The sequence below is a fragment of the Asparagus officinalis genome, chromosome 1 (assembly GCF_001876935.1).
Source record: "Asparagus officinalis chromosome 1, Aspof.V1, whole genome shotgun sequence".
Lineage (NCBI taxonomy): Eukaryota > Viridiplantae > Streptophyta > Magnoliopsida > Asparagales > Asparagaceae > Asparagus > Asparagus officinalis.
The window spans coordinates 67,237,163-67,263,637 of NC_033794.1; positions in this window are offsets into that span (position 1 = coordinate 67,237,163).

Sequence of the window (26,475 nt, forward strand, 5' to 3'; positions counted from 1 at the left end):
TTAATGTTTAGATATCTACAATTTGAGACATATGGTATATATATGAGGGTTTCCTTGTTTGGATTATTTCGCTCGACATACTATGTCTCGTATTGTAGGTTTCTAAATGTTAATCCCACTTAGATACGGGGAAAATGAATCTAGGTAGACTATGCTTAATAGATAGAGTCTCCACTCCATCTAGCAGCCCTTCCCCTGAGGGCGGATGGAGGTAATCTTGCTGTAGCGCTCTGACGCTCTTGTTGTTGTTTCTTTTTCTTTTAAAAAATATCTTTTTAGATAGCTCGGAGTTCCGGAGAGCTACAGGGTGATGGAGTTCTGGCATAGAGAGTTTGTTGAAGCAAATATCGACACAAGGGCGAGATCATCGACGTATAGTAAGGAGAAAACGCGTTGTTTGCACTTCCAATTACTTGCTGTTTATCTCAGAGGCTTAGAACAACATTTTAGGCAAGATTATCTTTATCAAAACCTATCTCTATAGTTAAATAAATATTGTAGATGATTAATATGATGTTGAATATGTGTTTTCATGTTTTAATCTTAACTTGAGGTGTTAAAAGTCAGATTTTTAATAGTAAACCTTAAAACAAATGCTAGATTAATAATCTTTTCTTGTTATTTATGATAGTATCATAATCATGATCATTAGGGTTTTTCATAATTTTATTCATATATGAGAAATTTAAGTGATGTACTATATATATGTTTTTCTGCAGAAAACTACAGCACTTGTATAATCTTTAATTAAGAGTTTAAGATAGCAAACAAACTCCAAATTTAACCACATCAGTTTTAAATGAAAGATATATGTATCCAGTTTCTAAAACAGAAAACCATTCTTAAAAATAGTTTGTATAGAGAAAGATATGTTATATTTACTAACAACATGTCCTGCAGAAAAATGTCTGCACATATATAATGTTTAACTAGAGATTTGAGATAACAAATGAACTCTAAACTAAAAAAAACTTATGTCATTTGAAATATATGTTAATCTAGCTTTCAAAACAGAAAACCATTTATGAAAATAGTTTTCCTAGAAAAAGATATGCTTATTTTACTAACAGATATCACGTCTGTTTTTCCTGCTAGTTTTGTGGAGCTGTATTGCGCCGTTTTGAGGTGCGTTCGTGGAGTTTTGAGCCGCTTCATGTTATACCTATAGTCATGAATATGTTATATTATACATTTAAGAATCCTAAGGGGATTATGATAAATTTTAATTTGCTCATATTTGAATTAGATATAGTTCATATACATGTTGGATGTCGTTGATGAGCACAGCTTAGTACTATATGGGATAGTGCGTCGACACACCAGATATACACAGTTTATACATGAGGTGGATATCATTGATGAACTCAGTTTAGTACTACATGAGGTAGTGCGTCGATATTCCACATGTACAGGCCATTGAGTCGGATTTTAGGAGGCTTGATCTAGCCGTCCGTCCCGCACTAGGGTACGATGAGGCTCGTGAGCCGTATTTTTAGGATGCCTATTTGGTAGTCCGTCCCGCACTTATGTTATGCACTAAGATTGCGATGAGACTAATGAGCCTTGAACACAGTTCAGGATACCTACAGGGTGGTCCGTTATACTGAGACAATTACTTGATAAGCCTAAGTATGACAGATGTCGATTATGAATACGACCTATCATTGAATTATATAACTGAGATACGTTACTTTTGAAAGTATACAAACTTATGTGTTGGTATTTTTAATCTATCTCTCCAGTGATTGTGGAAGATATTATAAATACGATGTGTTGATATCTTATTTCTTTTACTGTCTTTTTTTACTTCTTAGTTAGGATCAATGATTAGAGATTCACAACTTGAGACATATGGTATATACATGAGGGTTTCCTTGTTTGGATTATTTCGCTCGATGTACCAGTCTCGTGTAATGGATTTCTAATTATTGGTTTCATTAGATTGTCTTTTCTTAGTTCGGCATTAATGTTTAGATATCTACAATTTGAGACTTATGGTATATACATGAGGGTTTCCTTGTTTGGATTATTTCGCTTGACGTACTATGTCTCGTATTGTAGGTTTTTAAATGTTAATCCTACTTAGATACGGAGAAAATAAATCTAGGTAGACTATGCTTAATAGATAGAGTCTTCACTCCATCTAGTAGCTTTTTCCCTAGGGGCGGATGGAGGTAATCTTACTGTAGCGCTCTGACGCTCTTGTTGTTGTTTCTTTTTCTTTTAAAACTACCTTTTCAGGTAGTTCGGAGTTTCGAAGAGCCGCAGGGTGACGGAGTTTTGGCATAGTCACCGTCGCGTATTTTTACTTGTAGAGACTCCACTATAATTTTGAGTTTTATCCAGACATTAGAGTTTCATATTCATATTGTAAAGGCAGTGTGCCTTAGTACAATTCTTAGTTGATTCATGTTGAGATATTTTCATTATTCAGATATCAGATGTATTATAGTTAAGGCATGATTCTTTTTATTTATGAGATATCTCTTCTATATCATGTCTATTATATTTATTCCTATTATTTTTCCTATTTGTACCTGCACTTCTATTTGGTTCTACTAGAGGATATTACTGTGATTGGTGAAACATGTTTATACAAAGTGTGGGTGCATGGCAGGTTTGACATCTCTGGTTTCACCTTGGACTGCAGCCTTGTGTGAACCCAGGGGCGTCACCGTTAGTTTCACCTTGTCGTGGTTTGTGAGACCAATCCATCAGATTTAATAGCATACTACGTCTCGTGTTGTAGGTTTCTAAATGTTAATCCTAAGAAAAGACAATCTAATGAAACCAACAATTAGAAATCCATAACACGAGACTGGTATGTCAAGCGAAATAATCCAAACAAGGAAACCCTCATGTATATACCAAAGTCTCAAGTTATGAATCTCTAATCATTGACCCCAACTAAGAAGTAAAAAAGACAGTAAAAGAAATAAGATATCAACACATCGTATTTATAATATCTTCCACTATCACTGGAGAGATAGAATAAAATACCAACACATGATTTTATATACTTTCAAAAGTAACGTATCTCAGTTATATAGTTCAATGATAGGTCGTATTCATAATCGGCATCTACCATACTTAGGCTATCAAGTAATTGTCTTAGTGTAACGGACTACCCTGTAGGTATCCTGAACTGTGTACACGGCTTATTAGTCTCATCGTGATCTCAGTGCGTAACATGAGTGTGGGGCGGACTACCAAATAGGCATCCTAGAAATACGGCTCACGAGCCTCATTGCACCCTAGTGCGGGACGGACGGCTAGATCAAGCCTCCTAAAATCCGACTGTAGTACTGAACTGAGCTCATCAACAATATCCACCTCATGTATAAACTGTGTATATCTGGTGTGTCGATGCACTATCCTATATAGTACTAAGCTGTGCTCATCAACGACATCCAACATGTATATGAACTATATCTAATTCAAATATGATCAAATCAAAATTTATCATAATCCCCTTAGGATTCATAAATGTATAACATAACATATTCATGACTATACATAAAATATCAAGCGGCTCAAAACTCCGTGAACGCACCTCAAAACGGCGCTACACAGTTCCACAAAACGAGCAGGAAAAACAGACGTGACATCTGTTAGTAAAACAAGCATATCTTTCTCTATACAAACTCTTTTTAAGAATGGTTTTCTGTTTTAGAAACTAGTTTCACACATCTTTCAAATGACATAATATTCAACATCATATTAATCATCTACTCTAGTTATTTAACTATGGGGATAGGTTTGTGCTCAAATTGAGGATTATTCTCTGATACCAACTGTGACGCCCCTGGGTTCACACAAGATTGCAGTCCAAGGTGAAACCAGAGATGTCAAACCTATGACGCCCTTGGGTTCATACATCTTTCAAATGACATAAGTTTGGTTTAGTTTGAAGTTTATTTGTTATCCCAAATCTCCAGTTAAACATTATATATGTGCAGCTGTTTTTCTGCAGGACATGTTGTTAGTAAATATAATATATCTTTCTCTATATAAACTCTTTTTAAGAATAGTTTTCTGTTTTAGAAACTAGATACATAAATCTTTCATTTAAAACTAGTTTGGTTAAATTTGGAGTTTGTTTACTATCTTAAACTCTCAATTAAAGATTATACAAGTGTTGCGGTTTTCTGCAGAAAAACATATATATAGTACATCATTTAAATTTCTCATATATGAATAAAATTATGAAAAACCCTAATAATTATGATCATGATACTATCATAAACAGTAAGAAAAGATTATTAATCTAGCATTTGTTTTAAGGTTTACTGTCAAAAATCTGACTTTTAACACCTCAGGTTAAGATTAAAGCATAAAAACACATATTCAACATCATATAAATCATCTACACTAGTTATTTAACTATGGGGATAGGTTTAGATGAAGATAATCTTGCCTCAAATATCATTCTAAGCCTATGAGATAACCAGCAAGCAATTAGAAGTGTAAACAACCCGTTTTCTCCTTGCTACACGTCGATGATCTCGCCCTTGTGTCGATATTTGCTTCACAAAGCTCTCAAAATTCTTAATTTTAGGGTTAGGCCCGAAATAAACCCGTTTGACCCGAACCAGGAAACCTAGTCTGACTAGGAAAATAACCTTCGGTATTTTAGCAATAACTTTCACGTTCGACCTCGGAATGAGGTGATATAAGATTTGTTGGAAAGCTGTTGAAAATACCTACAACTTTAGTATTTTGAGTTTTCCAAGATTCAAGTGCATTATTGTGTAAAATCTATAAACTCTTAACTGGTTATTTTTCCCAGATTTTTTCTCGTGCATGTTTTGTGCATTTGCACTCATTTATTCATATATATGTATCGGATTGATCTCAAATCAATTCCTAGCATACTCAAATATCAATAAATATTATTTATCATAATATAACATGTTTATTATTATATCTCACAACATTCAGTATTACGGGGTTTTACAAATACTTAACGAAAAGGGGCAAAATATGATGATAGACCTTCAGGGCCCAATCTTCAGGATTGTTCTTTAAGAATTTGTTTCCCCTGAAGACGATAGTCTTCCAACTCTGCGCATACTAATATTATGAACATATTTCTCATAAGTTGATGTAGACAGATTTAGTGAACAAAACTGTAATATTGTCACTTGAGCAAACTTTTTCGATGGTGATTTTGCCATTCTTTTGGAGCTCATGTGGATAAAAGAATTTTGGCGTAATATGTTTTATCATGGTTCCTTTTACATATCCATTGCTCATTTGTGCAACACAAGCTGCTTTGTCCTCATAAAGGACAGTGGGGGTAATATCATATTTCGCTAGACCATACGAGCTATGAATATGTCGTATCAACGATCTTAATCATACATATTCTCATGAGGCCGCATATAAAGTGATAATCTCTGAGTAGTTAGAAGAAGTAGTCACAATGGTTTGCTTTACAAACCTCTAAGAAACGATAGTACCACCACAGAGAAAAACATAACCAGTCTGGGATATGGCGTTATGGGGATCAGACATGTAGCCAGCGTCCTAATAGCCCACCAATGTCATATCTTGGTTTCTTTTATAGAATAGTCCAAGATTTTTTGTACCTTGAAGATAGCGAATGATATGTTTAACACCATTCCATTACCTCCTTGTAGGAGAAGCACTATACCTTACTAGCAAGTTCACCGCAAATGCAATATCAGGCCTGGTGCAAATTTCGAGATAAAGAAGTGCTCCAATGGCACTCAGATAGGGAACTTTTGGCCCTAACATTTCTTCATTATCTTAGTTGGGTCTAAATAGGTCTTTATCCACTTCGAGTGACCGGACGATCATTGGTGTGCTAAGTGGATGAGATTTATCCATATAAAATCTTTCCAAAACCTTTTTCACATAAGTTAACTGGTGTAGAAAAATTCCTTCTGGGAAAAATGCTCGATCTGCAAGCCGAGACAAAACTTGGTTTTTCCCAAGTCTTTCATTTCAAACACCGTCTTTAGGCATGAGCAAGCTTCTGTAAGCTCCTTGTGCATTCCAATAATATTTATATCATCAATATAGACTGATATAATACAGAAGCCATTTTTGAATTTCTTTATAAACACACAAGGGTAGACATCATTATTTGCATATCTCCTCTTCAGGAGGAACTCACTCAGTCGGTTATACCACATTCTACCCGACTGTTTCAAGTCGTATAACGACCTTTATAATTTAACGCTATACATGTTGCGATTCTCGTTTTCTCTTAATTCAGGAATTTTAAGTCCATCAGGGACTTTCATATAAAAATATTAGCGTCTAATGACACATATAAAAATATGGTCATGATGCACATATACTGCATATATAAATTCATAGTTTCTGTCATAGGTATTAACTTGTGGAACGTAATACAATCACTAATAGGAGAATATTTTACATCTAAATCGATGTCGGGTCTCTGCGTGAACCCATTGAGCTATGAATCTCGCTTTATATCTCACCACCTTACAATTCTTATTTATTTTTCTTACGAAGACCCATTTATATCCTGCAGGGATATATGAACTACAGGTTCAAAATACTTTAGCGAGTTCAGCTCAGCCTCAATTGCCACTTTCCATCTCACCTAGTTCGAGTGCTTCAAGCACTCTACTACCGACTTAGGTTCTGGATCTAGATTATTTTCGGAGATAGTAAGAGCAACTGTAGAGGCAACTATGTTGTCGACAACTTTTATATTTCTATTATATATTTCTCTTTTTTTATAAATTCGTGGCCATTTTAATTCTTATTTTATGTCAACCAAATCCTCGTCATTTCCCTTAACAATTGGATTTGGTCGTTCCGCATCTTTAGTATTGTGATTATCAAGCACGTGCAACTTTACTGGAGATTCCAACTTCAGGATGAACCTCTTTCGGAGGTTATGGGAGTGACTGTCTTTCTATACAGAATTTAGTTTGTCGCGGACTTTTATCTTTTACACTAACATGTTTTATATGCTTCTGGCACAGTGTGCATCTGGCATACCAAATCATTAATGATATACTCAATATGAATATGGGAATTAGTCACTCTTTTCTTAGCAGATTATCATGTGAACTTCTGGTTCGGTTTGACTAGTACGTGGATATAAATATTGAAGACCTTTTTCACCAATGGAATTTCTTAACATTATTTTGTATTTTGGACACTAATCTCCCCCTAATGTCGAGAATTGATCTTCAATAAAAATACAGTCAGCGTACCAAATTGTAAATTGATCTCCTAACATGGGCCATAGGTACTAAATTATTGACAGAGTTTCATAAATAATGTATGTACCTTCACTGAGGTCCCATAGAGGTACACGATGGTGGTGATATAGAAATATATGCTACAAATAAAGAATACGCAGATGGGAAATGTTTCGCTTCTTCACCACATATTAGATAAAGGGGGAAATTTGTGATATGCAGTTGGTCAGATTTGGTTTGAATGCCCCATTTAATTTAAGGAAATCCGACAAATCATATTTTGCCCAAGATGACCCAATAGCTCATGCCATAATTTAAAAGAATTTGGGCCCCTAAATCTCAAACTCATCGCAACATGGTATATTTTAGGTTATACAAATTCTAAATTGTATAAATAAGAACCACATAGGTTCACAAGAGTTTAAAGCAAACTCAAGTTAAATCAAAATTGTCTGACAAATGCATATAATCCAAATATAGAAAAACCAAATAGTTTACCTTGACCATCTCGATAAGATCCACTTCAATGTCCACTATCTCCCCCTCGTCCAAGCTTATGAATATTAGTTTGAATTATGACATGTGCTTCAGGCACTACGTGTGAACTAATTAAACTTGCATTATGGTTTCTCACAACAGCTGGTTGTGTTTTTAACAACTACTAATACAAGGATTAGTTCATAATGCTTAATATAATTTTTAGACTTGTACTACTGTAAGAGTACAAGGTTACTTGTTGAATTGCATTCAATCGAGGATTTAAAATCCAAAAAAATGGCTACAGGATACGATCTCCTACTATGTTCATAGCTCCCCCTTGTCCACACGTATAAGTAATTTTCTGAATTGTAGCATGTGCTACAAACACAACTTGTAAGCCAACTAGTCTGATATTGTGATTTCTAATCATCAATTGGTTGTGCTTCTCTGCGACTACTAATGTAGATATCAATTCAGAATGCTAAGTGCAATTCTTGGTCATGTACTGCTGCTGGAGTACAATATTATTTGCATGTAATGAGAAAAAAATCTTTTCGACTAATTCCGCGAGCTTCACCCGCTAGACAATATGGCACATGGTTGAATCATATTTAGTTATGTATTTGAAATCCAAAAAGTTCTGATTCAGTCTGCCAGTTGTGTTTGAGGGAAGATTATTGGCTTTCATATATCAAATCGATCATTCAGGGATTGCCCATAAAAGTGAATACTTTTTCAGTGAGATATTAATTTTTTACGTCTTAATTAATAGAGAGAAAATTTAAAGTGTTTGCCTTCTGGACAAAGATACTTAAAAAATCAAGAGATATAATCGTGCAAAAATCACAAGGGTGTCTAGTAAAAATGAACGTTCGAGGCTAAAGACAAGTAATAATTACTATCATATATCATAGTGCACTAATCATGGGGACGAAAGATTAGTGCATGAGAACTTAGAAATATTCACATTTTAATAAGATCATACATAATCATCAAAATCATGAAGCTCATTTTTCTAAAGATCTTCATAAAGGTTATCTTTCAAATGTTTGCTTCTGGCAAACTTGTCTGATATTAAAATTCACACAAAATTTTTAATGCTCGGATGATCAATAACCATCACAAACTCAAGCAAGTAGAAATTAAACAAAGGCATAACCAGTTTGTGTTATCCTCTCTTCTAAACTCAAGGTTGCCAGATTCAAAACACCACCAATGTAATTTTGGATAGAAACTAATATTGCATAATTTCAGTGGAGAAGAAGAATCAGTGCAATTAGCAAAAAAAAATAGACCACTTATGGACGTCAACATGAGATTTAAAATCCACAACTTAATTTCAAGTTTTCATGATGCTTAGATTTTACTTCAAGCAAGCAAATAGAATATTTATAGCAAAAGCATCAAATTGATATATTATGATAAATTTTCATGATTGATGCTCTATCTATTCATACTCTAGACTAGATAGCTGGTATGTTTTAATTCTAAGCTATTATCCCCCAGTCATTTTTTTTCTCAAATTTAAATGAGATAAAGTAAAAGACATAAAAGAGAAACATACATCGATTGTATACCAATCAGGAATGATCAAGGAAATCCCTTTCTTTCTTTCTTTCTTTTTAATTTAAATTTTGAAAATAAAAAGGAAAACTCCTCGAGATCTCAAATCTAATTTACTAGGAAATTAATGATTGTAGTCATCAGTGGACATGTGGGAAAATCCAATGTATGATTTCAAAAAAAGAAGGCCCACACAAATCGGTACGGGTCTAAAAATTAAGCAATTATCTTTCTTTGCAGTATAAGCAATCTATTACTAGCTAGTATATACGAATGCAAAATATAAATATTATGAAGTGTGGTATCGATCTGATCTTCCACCGAAAATATTTTTTTTTAAGTAACGAATCGGTTCAAATTATCATTATTCTCGGTCAAGCACATAGAGAGATCAAGTAGCCACCAAATGCATGTGTTCTACTTTTATAGTTCATGATTAATATAATTGTTTTTTTATTTATGGAGGCTATTTGCTTATAATATATGGGAAGTACAGATGCGTATATGGCTTTTATTGATTGTAAAAATTATTATAAACTGATATACAGATGATGGGTCTTATAAAAGAAACATAAATTCACTACGGATTATGCACCAAGGATATGCACGGTAGGGTAATTACTAGCATGTAAACAATCAATAAGATGGTAAATAGAGTCATTTCCGATCATAGCTTAGGGTGCAGATCAACATATAGCTCTTGTCTCTTTACCTTAGTCATTTCCGATCATAGCTTAGGGTGCAGATCAACATATAGCTCTTGTCTCTTTACCTTAGTTATGAGTGAGCTAACTAGGGATTGGGGGGTGCAGATCAACATATAGCTCTTGTCTCTTTACCTTAGTTATGAGTGAGCTAACTAGGGATTGGGATAAAAAGTGTCATGACTAATGTAATTTGATCATACTTAGAACTCACTGGAATATGTAAATAACGATGAACATAATGAAGGTTTTATACACAAAAGCCAACTCATCCTGTATATAACAAGTAGTACAAAACCGTAAATTTCTTATCAAAGCTAATGAGCTAAAAGATAATTCATACTGGACATAATCATAATCATTCGACGGAAAGCTTGATATTATGTAAATAGACAAAGGCCGAATGTATTATTACCTTGCAGAAGATGTACCCCTAAAAATCTATTACTATGAACCAATGATCACGAATCGGCTAGAGCCACTCGTGCTGATAACGTGTTGTAATATACTAAAAAATAAAATAAGAGACAAGAGACAAGAGAAGAAGAGAAATTATAATTTTATTCATCTCTTCCATTTCCATACATCGTACAATTTATAGATACATGATGGAAGACAAAAGGACATGAAGTTAATAGTCCACATACAAAGTAATGTCCACATATATTTTATCTTTTAGATATCAACAAAATGTCTTTTAGATTTCAACAAAATGTCTTTTAGATTTCAACACTAACAACATGCTATGATCCAAACACTACAATATTGAAGTAGATATTTGATTTAGAGAGATCAATATGATGATCTAGAAAGACAATGTCCTCAAATTTAGCCAATTATTTGATGCGACATTTCTTCTCTTATTCTAAGGTGTGTAGAGATCATCTACATTCTTAGTTGTAGACAAACTTTACAATTTATCAATCAAATCTTCTCATTAATTGGACCCCATGAATGATATCAGTTATTTTAATTATATAAAAAATATTTAATTGTGAGACATAACTAAGATAAACCAATATTAATTATTAGTCCATATAACTAATTGTAGGCGCTTTTCCTACAACTAAGATTGTAGAGAATCTAGACCTTTCTGAGATCAACTACATACACATTAACGGCCAGATCATGTGAAGGTTTAGATTGTAGATTTGGATGCGATCATGACAATATAGTGGTCGGTGAGATTAAGTGGGCCATGTTGGACCATTGCACATGATAGGAATAGTCGAATAGAGTCCTGCTCTAGCTAGCTCTAGATTGGAATATCCTAGATGCTAAGAAGTGATAGCATGGAGTAGACAGGAATAGCAATAACTGTTTGATCTAAATTAAGCAACGGATACGTCTTCGTTCTCAGCAAAGAAAGAAAAACGAAATAGCTTTAAGCTTGACTTTTGACATAATAATTCCTCATCTTAGATCTCTTATGCCTTCGACATAATTTCCCTCGTATCGGATCCCTTCGTCTGATCCCTGTATCTTTTTATTTGTTCCATTATTTATCGTTCTAGTATTTAAAAAATCTATTATTGTTTGTTATTTACACTACAATAATGATCTCTTCGCTATTTTTTTTAACCGAAGAATATCCAAATCCTTCTGTGCTTGGGCTCAATTTTGGAAGATATTAAAGTGCATAACGTTACGACATCATAATAATAATCGACCATCATCATATAATAAATGCAAATGGTGCGATGGATATCTTCAAGAATGCAAGAAATTTTCTAATTTTATCTAGTGCAGTTTAAGGAACACTTATTCGACCAAGTCTAATAAAACAGAAGCAGATATTCCTCTAGAAATTAGTATAATTAGCAACCTTTATTCATATTAAATCTTTGAAGAGTTGAATCCTAGTAGGGAAGATATCATCTGTATCTTAAATGTCTATAATTGTATAAGTGAAGAAACAAATTTGGTTGATATTATGGGCCTCGCAATAAAAAACGTTTCTATATAATTTATGCAATTAATATAACACATGGGGTCCATAGAATTTGCTATATAATTTATTTAATTAATATAATACATGGGTCCATATATTGAGAAAATAGTACTGATGAATTGTAAGCATTCTCTATAATCTGGGATGTAGAGAATCCCATGGCTAAATCCTAGTTAATCCTATAGAGTACAAGTACAAAAAAGCGCACATGTCAACATAGCAATGTTAAGTTCTACACACCTTGTGATTGCGTGAATTATCGCCCTCTTCCATAATAAGGATTCTGTCATGGTTCCAAAAAACAAAAGTGTTTGTAGCCTTGCATGATTGAACAACAAATTAAGATTCAAAAATGTTATGATAATTTCTCAGGAATGAACTATTATCAATCACACAAAAGCACATAAATTATCAAAAATATAAATAACATAAAGATATATGTGATTCGGGTTGTAGCCTATGTTCATGGGCGAAGGAAGAGAAAGTTTTATAGAGTTGTGACAAATACAATATGGAGATCTTTTGTTCTCTCAATCCTAAATAACACTCCAAAAAGCACTTAATCTCTATAACAATCTCTGTCGTCTGTAGAGTCAACCAAATAGAGAGCCAAATTAGAAAACTCTTGAATCTATTACTTCAGCCGGTAGAGCTCATCTCAATGTTTACTATTGCCATCAGTTGGGTCATATACAATCTCTAAACTTTTAGAGAAACAAAATAAAAAGACAATTACCTGCAGACTTAATAAAAAACTATCTATTCTTTCCCTTGATGTTGCGATTCCAGATTGGATGAATTCTCATCTAAGAACTTCTGTCATATTTATAAAGACTAGGTTTTATGCACGTAATTAATAAATATCATGATTAAATATTTTTGATTTACTTCCTTAGCGAAGTTTATTTCTCAGTTTTAGTTTGACAGTTTTTGCACACTTATGTCTCTAGACTTTAGCATTGTAATTATTTATTATCTTTGATGTTTGTTCGAATGGGCACTACCCAATTTAAATTTTAATGTTATGATTGAATTGATAGGAAACAAATATAATCCGAAGCCAATTTGAATTTTTATTTTATTTGGACTATCATGAAATTAAGCTTGACCTAAGAAAGTATAATGTTGCTAGATTAAAAACCGTTGAAAAAATAGCATTATAAAAAGGAAGACGAATAATTAAAACAATAATGCAAGATAATTGATTAAAAGTGGGCTAAAATACAATAAAAAGGAATAGAGTTTACTTCTAATCAATGATAGACTTCATAAAAAAAATCATAAACTAAAGATTAATATTAACTCTAGTACACTTTTATATGATAAAAACATCCATATAAACATATAAAACTACTAAAAAAGTTTATGAAAATCTCTTTCTAAAGATTTCTGGATTTACTCAAAAAATAAATTATTCTATAAAAAATTTAGAAAACATTGTCTTTTATTCCTTTTTTTAGTCGAGATCAATCTTCACCTTTATTTTTTTTTTCTTGGCTATTCTAGAGTAATGTCTTCATCGTATACATCAATTGTGATATCAGGTTAAAGCTAGATTTCTTATGTTGTTATATTTTCATGGACTCGTTTATCTTTTGTCTTCTTATTTAACTTCACAAAGAAGTTGAAATTATTTCTGATGTTCAACATAAACTTCTAAAAATACAGACTTTGATTTTTTTTATTTCAACAAATATTAATTTTATATATATATATATATATATAATATTTTGTGCTTCTAATTTATTACATAAATAAAGTTAGTGGTTACCCCTTTTTTCTGTACAATGAATTTTTCAACTTTGCATCCAATAAAAGTTTTTGGGTAATTTTATAGTGATGTTTTCATCATTCTTCACCTTTGCTTTTATTTTAGGCAATTCTAGAGTAATATCTTCATCATTTATATTGATTATGATATCAGGCTAAACCTAGATTTCTTACGCTATTATCTTTCTTTGGACTTGTTCATCTTTTGTCTTCTCATCTAACTTCACAAAGAAGTTGAATTTATTTTTGATATTTAACACAAACTTCTAGAAATATAGACTTTGATTTTTTTTCCATTTCTATAAATATTAATTTCATTTATATAAATTTTCTTGTGTTTCTAATTTGTTACTTATATAAGGTTAGTTACCCTTTTTCTGTATAGTGAAATTTTTTGTAGTGCATCCAATAAGAGTTCCATTGCGTCAATAACATTATCCTTGCTCTATCTGTGTCATTTTATACAAGGATCTGAACTAAATGCCTATATATTTTTATTGTAAATTTACCTTAGATTATAATATTAATTTGAATTTTGATATGTTTATTTTATGAAGTAGGGATATTACTTAACATTGATACTACATCATCCGTGATTCTGCAATATTTATCATTTAGACACTCCTTAACATCTCTATCCACCTTCTTGTTTCAACATTTGTAGGTGTAGAACCACAACTCAAGTCTATTATAAATGATAGTTATCTTTGCATTGAAGGTACAATAACATGTGAGTATACTGGTAAATTATTGTTAGGTTTAATTATGTAAAATTTAAGTAGGTAGTAAGATCATCCCTGTTTCAAATGTTGTGATGGTTACAGATATTAGTAATCAAAATTTTTGTTGTATTTGTAAAGAGCCTTGATAAAGATGCATTTGTCTTGGTAGCTTATTCTGAATGAGCCCGGCATAATAGCTTAAAATTTTAATGTTTTCCTCTTAATTGTGTTATATGGATATATATTTGCTTGGTTTACTTATCATTCTCTTATTTCTTCAGTAAATTATATCTTTCGGTTTATATATGTTGTTGAAGTAATTTATGATGGCATGCATATCTCCTCTACAAATTTGACACAGATAAAAGGTGAATTTTATATTTAGTGGCATTTAATAAAAAAAACTTTTGTAATAAAATATATTACCTTTATATTTAGAGATCTTGAAATCTGATAGTGTTATTGTATGCTTGTCTTTGATCATGTCTTTGGAAATTAATCCTTTGTCGATAGTCATATCCAAAATAAAGTTACATGCAAATTCATGCCAACGTATAGGAAAAAGAAAATGGTCGATTTTAAATTTTTTTTGCTTACGCTATTGAAAATAAGTATCATGTGTATACATTTTGTGCATTATAGTGATTTTCCTCCTCTTATCTGGCTTGTTATATATCTCGCAATATAGTTAATCAATTGCTTCACTTTAGTTCCTAATGTAAGGTTATTTGTATGTAATTTTATAATAAGCCTATGATTTATTTAATATTTGAAGAATAAGGTAAATTTATAAATACTTTTTTTTGTATGTTCTATAGAGAATGCTTCTTTAATTAGGATAAGGTTGTTCAATATGTTCTTCAAGGAAAACTCGGTCGATGCTTTTTTGATAGATTTGTCTTATGTTAATGTCAATTCAAGTGGTTCGTGCACATTTTTGAATTCTGGTTTATTTCCTTAACTTTTTCATTTGAAATGGAAATAGTTTGATTCTTTTAAAGGATATCTTTGAACTTTCTGACAGTTTCTATATACATAAGTCTTTATAATTTTTTAACTTACAAATATTATTAACATCAGATATTAATATTTGGAAGTCAATTAACACTAAGTGATTATATTATAGTTTTTTATTAGTTTCATGTGATTTAGTCTTCTAGCAATTAATGTTACGTATGAATTTTTACTGCTCTAACTTATTATTAATAATATACAGTTACTTTAATTTATACATACTTTAATTTATATCTTTTATGAAGAATGCTTCTTTGATTACGACAAAGTTGTTCAATATACTCTTTAAGAAAATTTAGTTTGTGTTTCTTTAATAGTTATGTCTTATGTTAATATCAATTCAAGTGATTCATAGATATTTTTGAATTTTCGGTTTATTTTCTTCACTTTTACATTTAAAATGAAAACATTTTGATTCTTTTGGAGGATATCTCTGAACTTTTTGATAGTTTCTCTAAATATAACTCCTTATATTTCTGACCCTATAAATATTATTAACGTCAATGATCAAGGTTTGTAAATTATAACCAATTAATACTAAGCTATTATATTATAGACTTTTATTAGTTTTGTGAGATTTAGTCTTCTATCAGTTAATGTTACTTATGTATTTTTATTGTTCTAACTTATTAGTAAAATTATATGTTGTTACTTTGATTTATACAGTGACGCTAATTTTTAAGCCACCATATATTTTTAAAAATTTTATTCCTTGTCGGATATTTTTAATTTATATTTATTACTATTTTTTATTAGCATCAACTTAGACTACTTTTAGATGCTGAAAATGAACAATAAACATTAAATTGAAAGTTAAATTTATATATTAATGAAAGAATATTTAATAATTACTCTTTTTTGGTAAGTTGTGAAGTTCTATCCATTTCTTTTGTAGTGATTTTGAACTTTTAGGGGCGAGTTTTGCAATTTTCAAAACTTTGGGAGTGTTTTAAAAATATTTAATTTTAAGTTTGGTGCTTGTAATTTTTATGTTCCATGTATTTGTGGTAGGTTTTTAAATGTTAGGATATTTCTTACAACTTTAAATTTTTGAGGGTTTTTGGTAATTATTAAAGTTTTGGGTTATTTTGCAAAATTCAAAGTTTTAACTTATTTACTAACAATTTTCAGATTTGATGTGTACCAACAGTTTTTTGTGATTTTTAACTTTTAAAGGAGTTTTTTTTATAATTTTTGCAACTCTGTGGTTATTTTTTGCAATTTTCACGTGTCTTCCCTTGAATTTATCTATGTTGTTTGTAAGTTTTTAAAATTTTAGAATTTCAGGATGCTTTTTTATAATTTAAACTATTAAAGGTGTTTTCATAATTTTTGAAATAATGACGGTGTTAAATTCAAATTTTAACTTTTAAATTCTTCAAGGATGATGTTAATTTTTAGATTTCATATTTGCCATTTTAAGTTTTGAAATGTGAAGGTGTTTTATATAATTTTTGAGGCATTTTGTGTAATTTTTGAAACATTTTATTTTTATATAATGCTTCATGTATTATAGTGTGTTAGCTACCTATGATTTCTTTACCTTAACACGCTAATATTGTGGAGCTATTTAATGTATTTTATTAATCTTTTTAAAATTTTAAGTTATATACAGTTCACCTAGGATTAGGATAGGATATAATTATGATTAGCATAGATTAATATTTAAATGAAATATTCAAAATAGTGAAGGATAATAATCACCATAAAAATCTTTTCCTAAACTCATCCTTTTAAAGGAACTTCAAAGTTTCAACGCTCTACTACTAATTTCCAAATGTGATGTGTACTGGTTATAAGTTTTAAAATTTTAAGTTTTTTTGTGATTTTTAACATTCAAGGGAGCCTTTTTTTGTAATTTTTGCAACTTTGTAGTTATTATTTGCAAATTTCAAAATTTTAGGTGCCTGATGGTATTCTCTTGAATTTATCTATGTTATTTATAAGTTTTGAAATTTTAGAATTTAAGGTGCATTTTTGTAATTTAAACTTTTAATTGTGTTTTTATAATTTTTGAAACAATGAGGGTGTGAATTTTAAATTTTAAATTTTAAGTTCTTCAAGGATGCTATTAATTTTTAGTTTTTATATTTGTCATTTTAAGTTTTGAAATACTAGGGTGTTTTGTGTAATTTTTAGGATATTTTGTGCAAGTTTTAAATTTTTTTTTGATTTTTTTGTAATGCTTCATGTACCATAGGATATTGGCTACTTACGATTTATTTACCTTAACAAGCTAATACGGTGGAGCCATTTTATGTAATTTATCAAATCTTTTTTTTTAAATTTTGAGTTATAAATAGTTCATCTAGGATTAGATAGGATATAATTAAAATTAAGATAGATTAAGATTTAAATGAAATATTTAAAATATTGAAGACAATGAAAATTTTTCCTAAACTCATGCTTAAAAAGGGAATATGATATTTCATTACCTTTTTGTTTGCTTTTTAACTCTTTGTGGCTTGTTGTGATTGATGGCATAAGATTAGTTTGTTGAGATTGTTGAGAAATTTCGTATTTGGTTACTAAAACATAAGATTAGTTTGTTAAGGTTATTTAGCGGGTGGGATCAGTTGTTATTTGGCAAATTTGAAACAAACGTTTGCATGATAGTTTATAATTTTCAAATATTTTTGTTAAAGTTATTGGAATTTTTAAGAGGTTGATTGTAATCTTTAGATTTTAAAGAAGTTTTTTTTTAAATTTTAGATTTTTTGTGGTTATTTGTACTTTTTATTTTTAGGGATTTTTTTAATTTTCTCACGGTTTATTTTTAATTTTCTAATTTAGAGGGTTTTTTTACTTTTTACAGAGTTTTTAGGGTAAATTTTCATATTTTTCTAGTGTTTGTCTGAAATTTTGATTTTTTTAGGGAGTTGGTTGTAATTTTTAAATATTAAAGGGTTGTTTGTGTTAGCCTTCTTGGTTTGATAATTTTTTAAATTATAACTAATATTGTTTGTCTAGTGTTTATGTTTTCTTATTTATTCTAGGTAAACAATGTGTTGGAGGTTGGATGGATTGAGCCTACACGATCACATCAAATGGAGGTTGGAGGAAATAGTGGAATGAAGCCTTGCACAATTCAAGTCAAGCTCAAGTTCAAGCTTTATCCACAATCAAGACGAGCTTAATGAAGATCAATTTCCTTGGATATATTAGTTTAGGTTTATGCTTTGTGTGCTTATGCTTTAAGCTCAAATGGTGCACATACACGTTTTCTTGATTTATTGACTATTATTGTGACGCCCCTAGGTTCACACAAGGCTGCAGTCCGAGGTGAAACCAGAGATGTCAAACCTGTCATGCACCACACCGTGCAATAACATGTTTCACCATCACAATTACTATCTCTCTAGTGGAATCAACAACAGGTGTAGTACAAAGCAAGTAAAAGATTATACAAGAATTAACTGATGAAGTAATAGAGATCAAATTAATATTTTGACATTCTAAAATACTGGAATACAAGTAAATGTCTGAAATATATGAACTGGAGTTCTCAATAAGTCTCAAATACATAATGTCTGACAAGAGGAAATAAGGCACACAGCCTTTACAACTTCTAGAATAAGATTCTCACATGTCTATATAAAAATCTACAGTGGAGCTCAAAAGGAAATATAACTAAATAGACGGCTGAAGCTAAGGTACATCGCCATCAACCTGCGATTCTCCGGGCTCCTGGCTCGTTACCTAAAAGGGGGAGGGACAACGAGCGTCAAATCGCTAGCGAGCAACATCACAACCAACCCCAAGGGATAGGGCTCATTGTACATGAAAAATACAATTAATACATAATAATATAAATCATTTACACAAACATTAATGGGTTTTAGTACTTAGGGAAATACAACACGAGCATAGGTACGTCGAGCGAAATAATCCAAACAAGAAAACCCTCATGTATATACCTTGTATCTCAAATTGTAGATCCCTAAATATTAAATCCGAGGTTGGTCACAAGAAACAAATAAAGAAAAGAATACATACCCATCTATACCGATGAAAAATAAACATGACAAAGCTACAATAGATGTCATGTACAACCTAAGTAGCTATCATGCCCCGGCCTAATACAATATGTCGTGAACCCAACTGGGATAAGTAACATGCTCAAGGTTTATCAAAAGTCTAAAACATGACTGTAATGGATTATAGTCCAACACGAGGACTTTAATGGATTATAGTCCAACACGAGGACTTTAATGGATTATAGTCCAACACGAGGACTTTAATGGATTATAGTCCAACACGAGGACTTTAATGGATTATAGTCCAACACGAGGACTGCGTATAAGAAAAGTATGCATGTGTTATTCCCGTACATACCCTACTGTACGGACTTAAACTCGTGTTCGAAGTGTCATCTCACACGTACAGGTGAAATCATAATCACTATATGCATATATACTTATTTATACCCAACAGGTGATTTAAACAGAAGCACGAATGAAACAGAAAGAAAGTACTGCGATGAGTCGACTCGTGCTCAAATATGAGTCGACTCAACAGAACACATTTGATAACAGAAAAGGACTTTGTGAGTCGACTCATGACAGTCATGGGTCGACTCATGACTTATGGGTCGACTCGTATGCTGACGAGTCGACTCAGCAGAAGTAAAAAGACAACATAATTGGACTTCGTGAGTCGACTCATAACAGTCATGGGTCGACTCAACCTGATGAGTCGACTCGTAATGAGTCGTGAGTCGACTTACGGGCTGAAATCTGCATATATCACAAGTTAAATTCGCCAAATCGATCCATCCTTCCATTACACTGATCTACATCTTTATAGCTATCAATTCTAGACTATGATACAGTGAGAAAAACATATTTATCATGAGAAACGATTCTCTTGTAGGTTAAAACTCATATTTAACTCCTATACATGAAAGAAAGCATTAAATCAAAATAAAACTCATATTTTTATTCTTTAAATAAAACTCCAGATCTGGGTTTTTATCAAAAACTCGTTGGTGAGGTTTTCAAATCTGAAACACATGGTTTCTAGCATTCACCCTATTAAGAGCATTAATTTATACTTGAAAATAAGTCTTAGGCTCAATAAAACTCATGAAAAACATTTGTAAACTTTTAAAAACATGGGAGAGGATTGGGCGAGATGTTACTCGCCTGAGGGGGTATTGTAGAACTCCTGAACACGCGTGAGCATGCTCCTCCTTCGATAGAATCGCTCCAAATCCCGCTGAAACCCTTCGAGACTCCTCAAAAATCACCAAGAACGGATCTAGGGTTTGGGAGAGAAGAGGGGGGGCTGCTAGGGTTTGTAAAACAGAAGAAAAGAGGTGATTTTCGTGATATAACATGTATATATATAGCAGCAAACCCGAAACCCGAAACTCGAAACTGGAAATTCAGTCTGACTAGGAACATTTCCTTCGGTATTTTGGCTATAACTTCCTCATACGATCTCAGAATAAGGTGATCTAAGATTTGTTGGAAAGCTCTTGAAGAGAACTACAACTTTGATATTATACACTTTTCCAGATTATTAATGAATCAGTATGAAAAATATAGAAACTCTCAACTGGTCAAATTTCTCAGATTTTCACTCTTGGCCTTTGTGCATGTTTTGTTTATTTACACTCATATATTCACAAATATACATTAAATTGATCTCAAATCAATTACTATCATACTCAAATATCAAAATACATTATTTTCACCATATAACATATTTATAATTATTTATCACACTATATTCAAATTTTTGGGGTTTTACATTCTTCCCCCCTTAAAAGAATTTCGTCCTCGAAATTCAGAAATTTTACTCAAGCAATTAATAATACTAGAGAAGCACGTAGAGGGTCTAATTCAACCCGCAACCATAAACATAAACATCTCGGAATATTTACTCTTGATAAGCATACAGGGATATTTATATTTAAATGTCTAGGATGACTATATTCCCACTCAACCCTTAATCGAATGGAACTAGTACGTCAGGCAAAAATCCAAACAAGGAACCTCCCATATATATACCATGTGTTCCAAAGATTAAGAATTAAACGAAAATATCCTCATTCTAGCGTTAAATCTAAATATAACCACACAAATAATCGCACACATAAATCAATCCACTTCCTCAATAGGTGTAGGAAGTCGCGCGGCATAACATCTTCGCGCTCCCAAAAATCATCTTCGATGTCTACACTTAACCATCAAAAATGTAAATATCCCCACTTAACTCCTAAGTAAATGGAACTAGTACATCGAGCGAAAAATCCAAACAAGGAACCCCTCATATATATACCATATATTTCAAGTACTTAGGAGATAAGTGTTAATACCCTCATTTTAGTGTTAAGTATAAACATCACCATACAGGTAACCATAAGCCATAAACAAGTCATACAAAAATTTAATTTACTTGATCAAACAATTGTGGGTAGTCGCTATGTATATCCTCCTCGCGCTCCCGAGAAACCTCCTCAACTCCTTTCCGATTCCACTGAATTTTCACCAACGGAAAAATATCTTGTTTCTAAATCAATCGTAATCAAATCATCCTAAAGCTAAATCTCTGATGTGTTCAACACTCACTGCTGCTCTTCATCATGTAATTGCTTCTTGAACATTAAAATATGAAATACTTTATGTACACTAGACATCAATGCTGGAAAGTACATTAAAATATGAAATACTTTATGTACACTAGACATCAATGCTGGAAAGTCTAGTCTATATGAAACAGCTCTAATAAGCTCCAAAATCCGAAACAGTCCAATATATCTCAACTCAAGCTTTCTCCGCCTTCCGAATCGCTGAACGTCTTTCATAAACGATACTTTCAGCATAACTAACTCTTCAAATCTAAAACTCTAAATGTCCTCATCTCTTATCTGCATAGCTCTTTTGTTGACTCTGAGCGGCTAGAATATGTTCTCTGCTCAATGTTACTTTCTCAGAAATCATTTCATAAGCTCTGGCCCAAGCATTAAACTATCATCCGGCTCTATCCAACATACAGGCGATCTGCAATGCCTCCCGTACGATGCTTCATACGGGTCCACACCAATTATCGCTTGATAACTGTTGTTATAAGTGAACTCTATCAGTAGAATATGATTCCTTCCATCTACCTTGAAAGTCAATGACATAAGCCCGCAACATGTCCTCCAACATCTGATTTACTCTTTCCGTCTGACCATCCGTCTGTGGGTAAAATACACTACTGCAAGATAAATCTACTGCCAAGTGAATCTTGGAAACTCTTCCAAAAGTGCGGAGTGAATACTGAACGTCCTCACTGGAATGAAATGTGCTGACTTTATTAGTCTATCCATTATCACCCAAACAGAAATTTTTTTTTTCCTTCGACTTCGGCAACCCTACAATAAAGTTCATAAAAATGCCCGGCCACTTTTGTTCCGAAATGGGTAAAGACCGAAGTGTTCCTACCGGTCTCTGATGTTCCACATTCACTTGCTGATAGGTACGACACTTAGTTATATACTCTGAAATCTTCCTACGCCTATCACTCCACCAAAAGTGTCTCTTTAAGTCCTTGTACATCTTAGTTGTTCCTGGATGTACTGAATCGCAAATTCATAGTCCTCAATAAACTCAATCCACTGCCGTTGTCTCTCGTTGAGCTCCTTCTGGGAGAAGAGATACTTCAAACTCTGGTGGTCGATGAACAACTCAAATTGCACTCCATTCAAGTAATGTCTCGTGACTTCAGTGCAAATATCACTGCTGCTAACACCAAATCACGAGTGGGGTAGTTCTGCTCGTGCACCCTAAATTGTCATGAGATATATGCTTCTATCCTCTGAGTCTGCATCAAGATGCCTCCTAAACCTGCCAATGATGCATCTGTGTAAACAACGTATGTCCTGTCGCTGCTCGGAATAGTCAAAACCCGCGTTGTAGTCAACTTAGTATTTAAAGTATCAAAGGCCTTCTGGCACTCCGTGTTCCAAATAAACTGTACACCCTTCTTCGTAAGGCATGTAAGTGGCGTCGAAATCTTCAAGAAGTCTAGGATGAACTTCCTGTAATAATCGACTAACCCAAGAAGCTTCGAATCTCTGTCATCATCTTCGGCGGTTCCAAATTAAGAACTGCTGTAACCTTAGCCGGATCCACTGCTATGTCCTATCTGCTGATGACGTGGCCGAAAAATCTGACTCCTGAAAGCCAAAACTCGCACTTGCTGAATTTAGCATAAAACTGATGCTCCTGTAGAGTCCTCAAAGCTAACCGTAGATGCTGCTTGTGTTCTGCCTCCGATCTCGAATGAATGAGAATATCATTGATAAAGAAAATTACAAACTGGTCCAAGAAGGGATGAAAAAACCCCGTTCATCAAATCCATGAATACCACGGGAGCATTAGTCAACCCAAATGGCATGACCAGAAACTCGAAAGGTTCATATCGAATCAGGAAAAACGGCTTTGGGGAAAATCCATCTCCCGGACCCGCAACTATGATAACCAGAATGAAGATCAAACTTCGAGAAATACTACGCTCTCTGCAACTAGTCGAACAAGTCATCAATCCTGGGAAATGAGTACCTATTCCGGATAGTGACCTTGTTCGGCTCTCTATAATCAATGCATAATCTCATATTACCGTCATTCTTCACGAAGAGGACCGGTGCGCCCCACGGAGAAATAACTCCTACAAATAAAACCCTGAACTAACAACTCGTCCAAATGGGTCTGAAACTCTCTTATCTCAGCTGGTGCCATACGATAGGGTGCGCGGGATATCGGGGCTGTGCCCGACTGTAACTCAATACAAAACTCGACCTCTCACATAGGAGGTAACTCAGGTATGTCCTGAAAGACATCCTGATACTCTGAGACAACTCTAGTCTCCAATAAATCAATACTCAGATCCCGTCGCATTGCCTCCTCGATGTACACCATAAACAACTCCGCAAAACAGTAGCCCTGAGAGGTTGCTACAATAATCTCCGACCCATCGGACGCTCGCAAATTGACTGTCTTCACAAAGTAGTCAATACTAGCCTGGTAGGAGGATAACCAAACCTTACCAAGGATAACATCGAACCCGGACATATACAACGCTATCAAATCGACAACAAACTCTGACTCATCTAATCTGATGACATATCTCCTATAGATAGAGTGGACACCTCCCCTAGAGGAGTAGATACTGATAACGGAATATCTAAAGAATGTGCTACAAGCTGAAGCCTACCCACGGAGGTATGAAAGATAACCGAATTTTCTAAATTAAATTAGATCCGAGCTGAAAAAGAAATCACGAAGAAAGCTCCACCCGTACCCTAATCACGCGGTATTGCTGAATAAACTCTGCTGGCGATGCAACATATATGGGACCATTTGTCCTTCAAGAATCTCCTGGGTAATGTAAATCTGTCCTGCTGGTCCCTAAATCCTCGGAGTAACAAGCAGTGCCTTTATTTCCCCGCTGTTGATCGAAATTGCGACTCTGAGACCGTCGTGAGTCGGGCTAGCATGCGGATTGTTCAAGTCCGTTCCGCATGTGACGTTAAGCTAAAAGAGTTAACCCTTTTAGTGCTACGATATTGAATACGTAGACTTCGTCTTTCTCCTGTGAAAAGACTAAACAGCAACGTGTATGAGACGTTGACTTAGGATTTTTGGCAAATCCTCAGCCTTCAACGGATTTGACGTGCTTTTACCGACTACCGTTTGAATCGAGTTTACATGCAGATTGTTTTAATCCGTTCCGCATGCGACGTTGCGCTAAAGGAATGAACTCCCTTAGACTTTGTGCTATGATGTTGAATACATAGGCTTTACCATTTGTTACGGGAATAGGCTACCCGGCGACGCGTGTTAGGCGTTGACTTTAGGATTTTCGGCTAACCCCCAGCTTTTAACGGATTTGATTAGCCTTTACCGACTACCGTTTGAGTCGGGCTAGCATGCGCATTGTCTAAATCCGTTCCGCATGTAACGTTGTGCTAAGAGAGTGAATTCTCTGAGACTCGCCGCTACGACTTCGAATACATAGACTTCGTCTTTCTCCTGTGAAAAGACTAAACAGCAACGTGTATCAGACGTTGACTTAGGATTTTTGGCAAATCCTCAGCCTTAAATACCCCAGACTGGTATTCTGGTGTCTTTTTCTACGGCGAAAGACTAAACCGGCGACGCGTGTTAGGCGTCGGCATATCCTTTCTTAGGATTCAGGATGAAATTCCCCATGCGTGTAAAGCATGGATTTTGGCGTTATTAATAAAGACCTGCCACAATGTTGAATATGTGAACTGGTGTTCTTTTTAACGGTTAAGAACTAACCGGCAGCGCGGGTTAAGCGCAGACTTATCCTTACTTAGGTTTCAGGATAGAATACCCCAGAATCGAACTCTGGTGTCTTTTTGTATGGAAAAAGACTAAACCGGCAACGCATGTTAGGCGTTGACTTATCCCTACTTAGGATTCGGGATAAAATTCCCTGTACTTGTGAAGCACAGATTTTGGGAGTTGAAAAAGATGGTGTCTTCTCTTGGGGCAAAGATGAACCCGAAATGGGAGAGGAAGAATTTTATACCCTATCTCCCGACACTGAAAAAGAAGAATTTTATATTCTATCTTCAGCTGGAAAGGAAACTCGAGGCAGGATCTTCACCCCCAGAATCCGGAAAGGTGAAACTAAAAGTGGGATCTCCACCCCAGAATCCTAAAAGATTCAGATAACCCTAACTATCGGAAGGTTTGATTACCGAACCAAAGATGAATTTCTCATTTATCGAGGGCGAATTATGGTTTTGACCCTAACTGTAGGAAGGTTTGGCCAAACAGGAGTTTGAGGTGACCCTAACTGTAGGAAGGTTTGATCACTTGATTTGAAAGTGGACCTCTCGTTCATTGGAGGAATCGAGAGGGGATTTTGACTGTGGTCCTAACTATAAGAAGGTTTGACCAATGGAAGGTTTGAGACGATCCTAACATATCCGGACTCTAACTATGAAAGTGTTGAGTGCACGAACATAGCGTAAGTTTGATTGGATTAAACTTGATCGAATTTAGTGGTCCCACCGTCAATTAGTCTGATCAGTGAGAGAT